The following is an 11,174-nucleotide window of genomic DNA, read 5'->3' on the forward strand; positions in this document are numbered from 1 at the left end:
ATGCATTTGTTCCATACTTAAAACAAACCAATAAAAGTGTGTGTCCCTGGAATTTTCCCTGTGGTAAGATCAACTTCAATTTTTAACTCTTATGGTTATTTCTGTTTCTTCTTGAGTCAATTTTATTAGTTACATTATTCCAGTAATTGTCCATTTTAGCTAGGTTTTCAAATATGTGGGCAACAAGTTTCTTAATATCCTCGTCACCTTTTTAGTGCATTTCTTTTTATTGCTAATATTGATAAAGAATTAAAGAGGCAAAAATAAACTATCTTGGCATAGGTTTGTCATTTTATTTTGGGTTTTTTTTTTCCAAAGAATCAACTTTATCTCTAATTTGTTTCATTTGTTCCTACTCATATCTTTAGGCTTATTCTGTTTTTCAGCTTATGCAGCATAATGCAAAACTGGCCAGCTGAACAATTTGACAACATTATAAGATGCAATTAAACTCATTCTTCAGAAGTACTGATCATAAGAACTGATCTTAATTTTAAGATCAGAATTTCTGTCTGAACAATTAATAATGAGCACCGTTTGTAATGGGATTTTATTGGACAATGGTCAGCGTGAGCTGGACAGACCTATGTTTGATGATGGCCTTCAGGCAAGTTGGATGGCATCACACCAAAAGCACATTCATGCTATTCACCCAAAACTATTCCAGCAAGAAAGGTGCAGGACTTGGTATGTAAGGGGCCCATTCTATGTACTTCTGATAGCATCGAACTGGATGGACTGCATATTCTTCAAAAAGTCCTCTCTCACTTTTTTTTTCAGATGATCTTCTGATCAATATTAAACACTTGAGCCTAAGTTTATACTCCATTGTTGTGGAATAAAGATTTACAACATATACATAAACAGTCAAGATAAGTGTGGGACAGGGCCTCTCAGAGGCCAAGGGACATCCAGGCTACTTCCATTACCTTAAGCTTCTAGTAATATATTTAAAATGAAGAAAGAGCAAAACCAGAGTTCCAAAACTGTGGTGTAATTTGAATGCATAACACTTAGCAAATTAAACATTTGAAATAACACATAAAGCAATATGTATAATTCATTTGGCCATGATATCTAAACTGAATTTGAGGCTTTTCTTTTCTTCTTTTTATTCATTTTTTATTTTTCAGTCACAGTTTACATTCAATATTATGTTATATTAGTTTCAGGTGTACAGCATAGTGGTTAGACACTCAGATACTTTACAAAGTGTTCCTACTGATATTTCATCCAATTAGGAATTAATAATCCATTTATTAAGAACTTATACCCCTCAACACCAAAAAGACACACAATCCAGTTAAAAAATGGGCAGAGGACCTGAATAGATACTTTTCCAAAGGATATACAGATGGTCAATAATCATGAAATGATGCTCAATGTTACTAATCATCAGAGAAATGCAAAATAAAATGACAATGAGATATCACCTCACACCTGTCAGAACGGCTATTATCAAAAAATCAACAAATAAAGTCTGACAAGGATGTGGAGAAAAGAGAACCTTCGTTCACTGCTGGTGGGAATGCAGACTGGTGCAGCCACTATGGAAAACAGTGTGGAGATCCTTCAAAAATTAAAAAATGGAAATGCCTTGTGACCCAGCGATTTCACTTCTGGGAATATCTGAAGAAACTCAAACACTAATTCAAAAGATTATATGCACCCTTATGTGCATTGCAGTGTTATGTACAATAGCCAAGACATTGAGCCTTTCCTTTATTGTGGAGTTCAGACCCTCTAGGCTCTCTGGCATTGGTCCTGGAGAATATTCCAGAGTCTGCTGGGGCAGGCCTGAATAGAAGGCCACTGAACCGTTGCTCATCAGGGGACCCCAGGTGTGGGTGTCAATACATAAATTGTTTTATATCACTTAATTGGGTGTCTGAAATGCCAAAAACGTGTAGCCAGTATGTTAGTAGCCAAGTGGTTCTAGCCCTGGCTGGACTTCCTCCTTGGCCAAGATAAAAATATCACTGATACATACCTAAGTTAAAGCAAAGCTACTCGTGGCGCTGAACAAACATGTGAGAAGACCCGTCCTGTGTGAGGCTGATTTCTACAACTGAGCTTGAAAGAGGCGGTTGTCTCTGACAAAATAACTTAGGGTTCAGAACCGTCCCCCTCTGCCTGCCCTCGCCTTCCTTTCTGGCAATGATTAGCTACCAGGGCCCCTCTGTGTCCTGGTCATGTCTAGCTCAAGAAAATAGAATTATGTCATCTGGGAATAAAGGGATGTTTGTCCTTTGTTAATTCTTCTTTGGTGTTTTCTACTTCTATTCTACTCCCACAGTCACAGAGCAGAAGGAGACAAGAACACAGGACCATGAAAGGCTCGGCACCCACCTCTATTCTCTGTTACATGCAGAAAGCACACGCCTCAAGTTCTGTCTCCGGACAGGAAGCATCTCCACTCCAACCTCCATTCTGTGTGTCCTCATTTGCATCCTTCTCTGGCAGTCTCAGAGAAAGAGATTATCATTCTTTAAACTCATTTACAACGGGGCTTGCCTCTTTTGTGGCCCTCACCGCACAGCCTTGGAATATATTGTACTTGAAAGAGAAACCAAAGTTGTGATGCAGTACCAAAGTGCCTTTGAAGGAAGGTGGGGTATGACAGAGGAGCTCTCAGGGCTTCTGAGTGGCTCATCTCTAGCAGAGTAGATGGGCCTGTCCGTTAGCCAAGTGAGTTCATTTATCTGGAGTTACAAAGATTCAGTGGTGAGCTGGGCATACTGCCTCAGCTTGTAGAGTAAAAACGATCCAGCCTTCTAAGGACAATTTGCGAGGGAGAAAATGAAGAGAAATGGGAGCAGAGAGAGAGAAGTAGAGCCTGCCCCAGCGAGTGGCACACCCCATCTGGCACCTGGTGGGGTGTTTCAGAGGACTTTAAAGAACAGGGGTGACTGCTCTGGCCAGGTGGCCCGGTTGGTTGGAGCATCGTCCTGATACACCCAGGTAGTGATTTGGATCCCAGGCCAGGGCACATACGAAAAGTAACCAATGAATACAGAAATGAGTGGCACAACAAATCTCTCTCTCTTAAAAGAAAATCAATTTTTAAAAAGAGGAATAGGGATGACTAAGGCTCAATTTCAAATTGTTCTTGGCCACTATGTAACTCCCCTCTCTTGCTACATCTGCTGTTAAATCTGTTAAACAGGGAAGCCATTAGGCTGACGTGGATCTAATGCCATTGTGGCCTACAGAAGCAACCCCCAAAATCTAAGCCTCTAAATGCCTCAAGATTACTAAATCAGAACCTAAGGACAACCAATCACACACAGCCAACAAGGTTTGAAGCTATCACCAACCAATAACTTCATTACTTTGCTTCTCTGTAAAAGTTTTCTGCCCAGCTCCCTTGGATAGAGTTCTTGTAACCACTTGGTGTTGCTCAAATAAATTCTTAGAAGTTTAACATGCCTCAGTTTCTCTTCTAACATGATAAAAAGGCTTCACGCAAGTGAACCTGTTCATTTTGGGTCTTTTATGGGACTCCCACGAAGGAGCTGATTCCCATCTAGGCCGCTGTGGAGCAGACTGGTGCGCTGAGCCTGAGGGGCGGCCCTGTGCTCGGCTGAACTGATTCAGGGGGATGAGAAGCTCTGGGCCAGACTGACCTTGATAAGAGAAATCCCACCCTGGGGGAAGGCACTGGGCTTTCTGGAGGTTCGAGCCAATCTTAATCTGGATCTAAAAAGGCAAGGAGAACTGAGCTGAGATTGGAGTTTCCTGTACCTACTTGTGATTTTGCCTTCTTTTCCTTACTTTCCAAAAGGGACCCTCACCTTCACAGAACTATAAGCAGCTAACCTCATAGGTTCAGTGTGGATGAGGGAGAGGGCATGAGGGAAAAGACCCCAGAGACAGTGCCCTTGGGGTTCAGGGAGAGGGGAGGGCACTGCAGAAACAGCTGGTGAAATTGCCTGTACACATGTGGGCCAGAGCTCTAGCAAAAGGTAGCTGTTTGTGTTCTCCAACCATAATATTCCAGAATATAATTATTTTTAATGTGACTGCCTTTTTTCTTCATTAGCAACCCTGCTTTTCTACTTCATTTTCTACTTTTGGGATCAAACGTCTCTGTTCTCACTTGGCAAATGGCCCAAAGGAGAGTCACCAAAATAAGTAGAGGGTAGGCCCTGGGCAGGAAACAGATTAAAAAGGGGCGACTGCGCCCTTCTTCCCTGCTCCAGGGGAGCCAGGGCATCTGCTGCCTGATGATGATCAATCTGCATGCAGCCTCCTCTGCTGGGTGCCAGTGATTTGATGAGGACCCCCCTGGGCTCCTGCCACAGAGATGACTTGTTCCAGCCTCTTATTTACACCTCCATCTGGCAGCCCAGCAGGGCCTAGCGTGCTAGGAGTCAGCTGGAGCACAGAGGACAGGCGTGCCGTGGTGCAGGCCAGCCATACATCTTGCATGGTCAGTCCAGGGTTGCTAATGAAGTCAGCCTGTCTGCCTTCCTAGCAGGGTGGTCCTTCCTGCCACTCAATCTGTTCTGACTCTGGAAGCACGGGCGCATGGCCTTATGTCTTTATTTACGTCTCCTCTTTCATTCTCTTTGATGCTTTCTACAAATATTATTGCCATTTCTTCAGTCTCCTTAAACCTGCTTCTTCTTCTCTTCACCTCTTTCAGTGCACCAGTAAGTTATACTCTCCTTTGGTTCACATAACAAGGGAAGACCATCTTTCCTCATCTACGGCCCCTCATTACCCTCTAAGGGGGGTGGGCATCTCTTCTTGGGTGTGGGCATGCAACTTCTGAGGGGGACTCAGGGTCCGGCTTAATTTATCTGCTTATTAAATGGAGAAAGCTCTTGTGGGTGGGAGTGAGATGAGAGGGTACAGAGTAAAGAACACAGTTGGGGAGGCTGGGTGCTATGGGAGCAAAAATTTTGGAACCACTTCTCTTTGGTGACAGAGTTTGGAGAAAATGAAGAGGAGAGAAAAAAGAAAAAAGATGGTGATGAGAGCAAGACACATCCTAGAGGACTGAATTTTTGCCAGGCATTAAGCTTTTTTGTTCATTCAATCCAACCCCCCAACAATGGTGTGGGTCAAGTTTTAGGAAACGGGCTGAAAACTGAGGCTCAAAAAAGTCAGGGAACTTGCCCACAGCAACACAAGTAGGAAGGTCTGGGCTGAAATTTGAAGCAAGTTCTATATGACTTCAAAGTCCACTTCCTTTTTTTTGTTTTTTTTTAATTCTTCCTTGAGGATATGTATATTGATTTTAGAGAGAGAGCAAGAGAGAGAAACTTCAATGTGAGAGAGAAACATTGATGGGGTGCCTCCCATATGCACCTTGACTGGGGATCAAACCCTCAGCCTATGTATGTGAACTGACCAGGGATCAAACCCACGATCTTTTGATGTGTGGGATGATCCTCCAACCAACTGAGTCATCCGGCCTGGGCAAAGTCCACATTCTTAATGACTGAATCATATTGATTTGCCAAGAAAATTTATGGCTAGGCCTTCAGAAGGGCAGAACGTTGAGTTTGTAGGTGACTGGATTCATTCGCCTGGGAGGCTGAGTGACCCTGTTTTTCATTTTGTGGGAACACAGGTGGCCCTGAGGTGGTCACTAAGCAATTGGCTGGTCCACCATCCACATATGCCAGCTAATACCTGCCCCTCAGTGTCTGGGTCTTCTTCCCAGCCTTCCAGAGCAGTGCAATTCTGGATCTGGTCAGCGCGGTGCTCTTCATTCACAAAGAGCATTGAGATGAGATGAAGCAAAATCAAAGAATAGTAGGGGAATAAGAGGCAAGGGGTCAGAGCCACCTAGTTTCTCTTATACATGCCAGTATTTTGAAGAACTCCATTTAATAAATAACGCATTTCAACAATGCCTCCTTTGGAAAACATCTTATAGTCTAATCGAAGTTCTTATATTATTGATTTTTTAGAAAGATTTTATTTGTTTTTGGAGTGAGGGGAGGGGAGGGAGAAAGAGAGGGAAAAAAACATTGACGTGTGAGAGAAACATCAATCAGCTGCCCCTCACACTCCTCAGTTGGGGACTGGCCTGTAACCGAGGCATGTGCCCTGACCAGGAATCAAACCAGCGACATTTTGCTTTGTGAGACAACACTCAACCAACTGAGCCACGCTGGTCAGAGCTGTTATATTATTGTTTACAATAATTTCCTTTGTTCTACAATAACTATGACTGTCAAAACCATGCAACATGGTGGGGAAGGACCATAAAATATCATAGCTAAAAGAGACCTCGTCCTTCACTGTATAGATGATGAGGTCAAGGGTCCTGGATCAGATTACGGTCACAGATATGTATTTCAGTCTTTGCCTTGCTATGTACTAATAGCTTGGCCTTGAGGCAGAGATGGGACTAACTCCCTCCTCTCCAAAACAATACCTACCCTGCTGACTTTGTGGAGATCAAATGAAATACTCTGTGTGAAGTACCCAGAAAAGGTCCTGTAAGAAGTAAATGCTCAACAGACGGTGTTGACCTCTCTTGGAAAATATCATTCAGCTATTCAGGGTAGAGCTAGGGCCAGAACCTTCTTTTCTGATTTTCAAATGTGTGTGTATGTGCATGCACATGCCACAGGAGGAGTATATCTGTTTCCATGAAGTAACATGGTTTATAACACTTTGTAATTATGTAGGGCTTTGTAGTTTTCATAGCACTTATTTAGGACAGTGATTTTCAACCTTTTTCATCTCATGGCACACAGAAACTTATACTAAAATTCTGCATCCCACCAAAAAACTTTTTTTGTCAATCTGACAAAAAATAGGTATAATTTTGATTGACTTACAAAAAAATTAATAGTAGCAGTTACTCACCTTTTTTTGCACCAAAGTGACTTTTTAAAAAGTCAGGTGCCTATACTTGTATGTAAGGATTTCTGGTGCCAACAATTAACCAATCAGATGCAATCATATTGTGTGACCTGACCAATAATATGCAACTCTATTTGTATTTATGGTTCAAGACAGGGCATTCACACGAAATGACTAGTTGTGCTGGTTGTTGTCAATTTTTTATTTGACAATCTAAGGGAAAAGAGGTCAGTGCCCCTGACTAAATAGTCACTTTTTGCATGTTTCAAACATTCTTGTAGTACACTGGTTGAAAATCGCTGATCTAGAAGATATCATCCAGTCACTGCGACAACATGGGAAAATTAGACAGGACTGGTATTACTAGGCTGACTTCACACATCAGGGAAGGAAGGCTGAGAGAGGTGATATCCTTCAGCTTCACAGCTATGGTAATCAGGGGCAGGACTAGAATCCCACCCAGACCTTGTGCCCCCTCGTCCATGGCTCTTTCCACAGTACACAATGCCTTCCCACTAAAGACCAGACAGTTTCACCAAAGAGATAAGGAAGAGTGAAAAAATAGGCAGGGGGTCATCAGCGACACAAATAACCAATTGAACTTTGAGATGGTTGAGCAAGAGGCAAAGAGAAAACACTGATGAGGCAGTAAACAACCCACGCTGAAGGAATGTGGGAAATGGGCAGTCACTGCGGACCACAGAGCAACTCTTTCCCATTGGAAAAGTACTGGCCACTCAGTGTTTCTGAAATTCTGAGCCCATTCTTTCCAATTGGCGTTGCCTCTGCAGCATCCTAACCACACAGACACATTTCCTCAGACAAGGAGAGCCCCACGTTCTTTACCACATTTCAAGCTTCTATTTTACTTTTTAGTCTCAAGGGGGTGGTATCTCTCAGCCCTCAACTTTGAATACTTTAAAATTTACTAACGCTGGAGACTTGAATATACACATATGCTCTAGTCTCTCTAGAATACTTGGAGTTCACAATTCCTAGTGATGAAAAGGGTCTTAAAAGTCACCCCGAGGAAATGAAAGGCACCTCAAAGGCTTCTGCCCCCAGGCATCATTCTGCTGCTTTAAAAACTATTCCCACATTCCAATTCTGGCATTTTTGAAAACCTTACCACATCTCTTCACAAACTGTCATTTAATACTCTCAACTCTGTGAATATACCAGACACCATTGGGTTGTACATTTTAGATAGTTGAATATTATGAGATGCAAATTCTCTCTCAATATAACTGCTACCTTCACAAAAATACTATAAAAGAATGGAAAGCCTGGTCTCAAAGAGATATGTGTACACACACATTTAAAGCAGCATTATTCACAATAGCCAAAATGTGGAAGCAACACAAGTGTCCATTGGCCTATGCCATATTATATAGCCTTAAAAAGGGAGGGAATTCTGACACATGCTGCAGGATGGATGAACCTTGAAGACATTATGCTAAGTGAAGTAAGTCCGTTGCAAAACGACTAATACTGTATGATTCTACTTATACGAGATATCTGAAAGCGTGAAACTGACAAGAGACAGAAAGTAGAATGGAGGTTTCCAGGGGTGGTGGTGATCGTGGTGGTGCCGGAGGGAATGACGAGTTGTCTAACTGATACAGAGTTTCAGTTTTGCAAGACAAAAGGAATTCTGGAGGTCGGTTGAACAACAATGTGAATGTAATGAACATTACTGACTGGACAATTAAAACGGGTAAGCTGGTAAATTTTATATGTATTGTAGCACATATTTTTAAAGACTAATGGGACATGGTGGTTCGTGTGCACCATTTTAGGGAAGCTGCAGGCTGGATTCCTGTGAAATGTTAAATGAACAATAATAGATGCGCTTTCGGAGCATGGTGTAGTTTTAGAAGAAGGTAATGGTCATATTCTATCTCAAGTTCTCAGGGACAAGAATTATTAGACAGCTACTCCAGATTTTTCTGATATTTATATGGATGCATTCATATATATACTGATTCATTTATTCTACAAAAATCAATTGGGGGCCTACTGTCCTGCAGCCATGGTGCCAGGTGCTGGGGAGACAGAGGTGAGGCCTCACTGCCCCCACCCCGCGTAGGTCTCACAGTCTGATGCGTTGAATCAATTGGTAGGGAGCATGAGTTGGCCAAGTAGAAGTCCTGAATACCCAGACATTTCTTGCATGTTCCTTCGCAAAATCTTCCACGAACACTGCAATAGCTACCATCACCACCACCACCACCACAGCCTCTTTGCATCCTTACACATTTTCTCTTATTGGACTTGATTTGATCCTGCCTCAACCCTCTCCTCCCACTTCTTACTTTGCAAGCCTCTTGTTGACAGCAAATCGGCCTTATTCATCTTGTAGTCTCCACGAAAGTGTGTCCCTCTACAAAATGTTTCAGTGGCTAACAAATTGCCTTACACACAGAGCCTCAATAAAAACTTTGTAAACTGTGCTGAAATAACACTAGCCCTATCCCTGTGGCCAAAATAGTGACTGCTGGTTTCAGGGCCTTGAAATCATCCCAACCACCAAAGCAACTTACAATATGGTAAGGAAGTATCTAAACAACTGATTGGAGAAGAAATTTCTAAATGCCATAGTGACCTAACCATTCTTCTTCCTTGCATTGTGTAGATGTGGCCTGTTTTTTTGAAAGTTTTTTTCTGCCTAAGAATCCTAATCTTACAATGAGTAAGCCATGTAACTCTGTTATACATGAGATTTGCTTGCAGGTACAAGTTTATGAACTTAGACCTCATACTGTGCATAAGTATATTTAACTTATGGCCTATTGATTGATTTATATAGATATCAGATTCAACTCAGAAGTTTCTAGAGTGGGACAGAGAGGGGAGGGTAAACAAGGCAGTTACTGGAGTTATGAGAGTAATGATCATGAATAACATCTTACTATTATTGCCTATTAGGAGAATCTGCAATTGAAGGCCTCTAAATCAGAATTATGCATTCAGATCCAGCATTTAATGAAAACGTACTGTGTGCTAAGCCCCAGTTGTGTGTTATTTCACTCATGCTTCATAATCAGTTTCTGGTGGTGCCCATTTACTAGCCCATCTTACAGATGGTGAAACTGAGGACAAAAGAAGTTGGAGGGGTTCCCAGTATGTCACAGCCTCCAAGTCCCATGGTCTTGACATATGTCATGGTATCTCAATTTTGAATATTTTATGACTGTAGAGACTTAAAAAAAAAAACAAAACCTTGCAAGCCATCTGTGTTGCTCAGGAGTCGCTGTTTCTCTGTCTGATGATCCTTAGCTTTGCTGTCTTGAACTTTGAGCTTCACTTACACATCAACCCCTGGAAGCGAGCAAGTGCTGATGCCACGGAAACAGCAGCAGGCAGCATCACTCGGGGCAGGTACACTCATGGGTCTCTGACGTGCTTGTCTAGTCTGCTGTTCACGTGAAACTATGTCCAGTAGGACCAGGGCCACGTAGGTGTGCCAACACAAGTCATTCCTCCCTGACTGATGAAGGTTTAATGTCCAAGGTTATAAAGTGCTGGGAGGAGGAGAGGGAAATTGCTAATCTATGCAGCCTTTGTTGACCAAAATGTAAAAAGCTCTGCCTTAGACCACTGACTTAGAGTAATACAGACTCTCTGAGCACTCATCCTGGGACTCCAAGCAAGATACTTGCCTTCTCTGAACCAGAGCTTCCTTATCCAGCGTGTGCATCACCTCAGGGAGGGGCTCAGATGGGCAATATCTAGAAAAAGAATAAGATGTATCAGAATCTCAAAAAAATTAGCTATTACTGTTGTAGTTGTTGTCAATGTCATACCAAGAAAAATTAGTATTAGTAGCAGAAGTGTAATTATTTTCGCCATGCAGCTTTCCCTGGGTGGAATGTTTTAATCACAGTTCTGACCACCCAAGTCCTCACCCTCAACAGCTGTGACTAGCCCCGCTCTCCACTCTTTCATCACCAGCTGCCTCTACTTCCTTCATTCTTCTCTGACAAATGTACAGTCTGATCAAAACTCCCCAGATGGGACCATCTTGGTCTGACAAGTCAAGCACCAGGTGGAGACGGGAAAACCAGAAAGTGTGCCTTGGGGTGGCAAGCGGAGTCAAGAGTGCTGAAGGGAGGGATCCCTGGTCTAGCCTTCCCCCGGCCTTAGACGGGCCTTGGCCGAGGCTTCCCCAGACAAGTGAGCCTCAATTTTGTGTTTCCAACATGAAATTTTGAAGGAAAAATGAAATTTCCTTTAATAATCACATTCAACGTCTAACACTGTCCACTTTTAGAAGCTTTCTGAGCCTAAACTCTATCTAGACAACCTAGTTTCTGCTACTTTTTCCTTCATTTCATTGACATTTC

Source organism: Pteronotus mesoamericanus, unplaced genomic scaffold (genome assembly GCF_021234165.1).
Source record: "Pteronotus mesoamericanus isolate MK-2021 breed Mesoamerican mustached bat unplaced genomic scaffold, CSHL_Meso_final contig_78, whole genome shotgun sequence".
In the NCBI taxonomy this organism is placed as follows: Eukaryota; Metazoa; Chordata; class Mammalia; order Chiroptera; family Mormoopidae; genus Pteronotus; species Pteronotus mesoamericanus.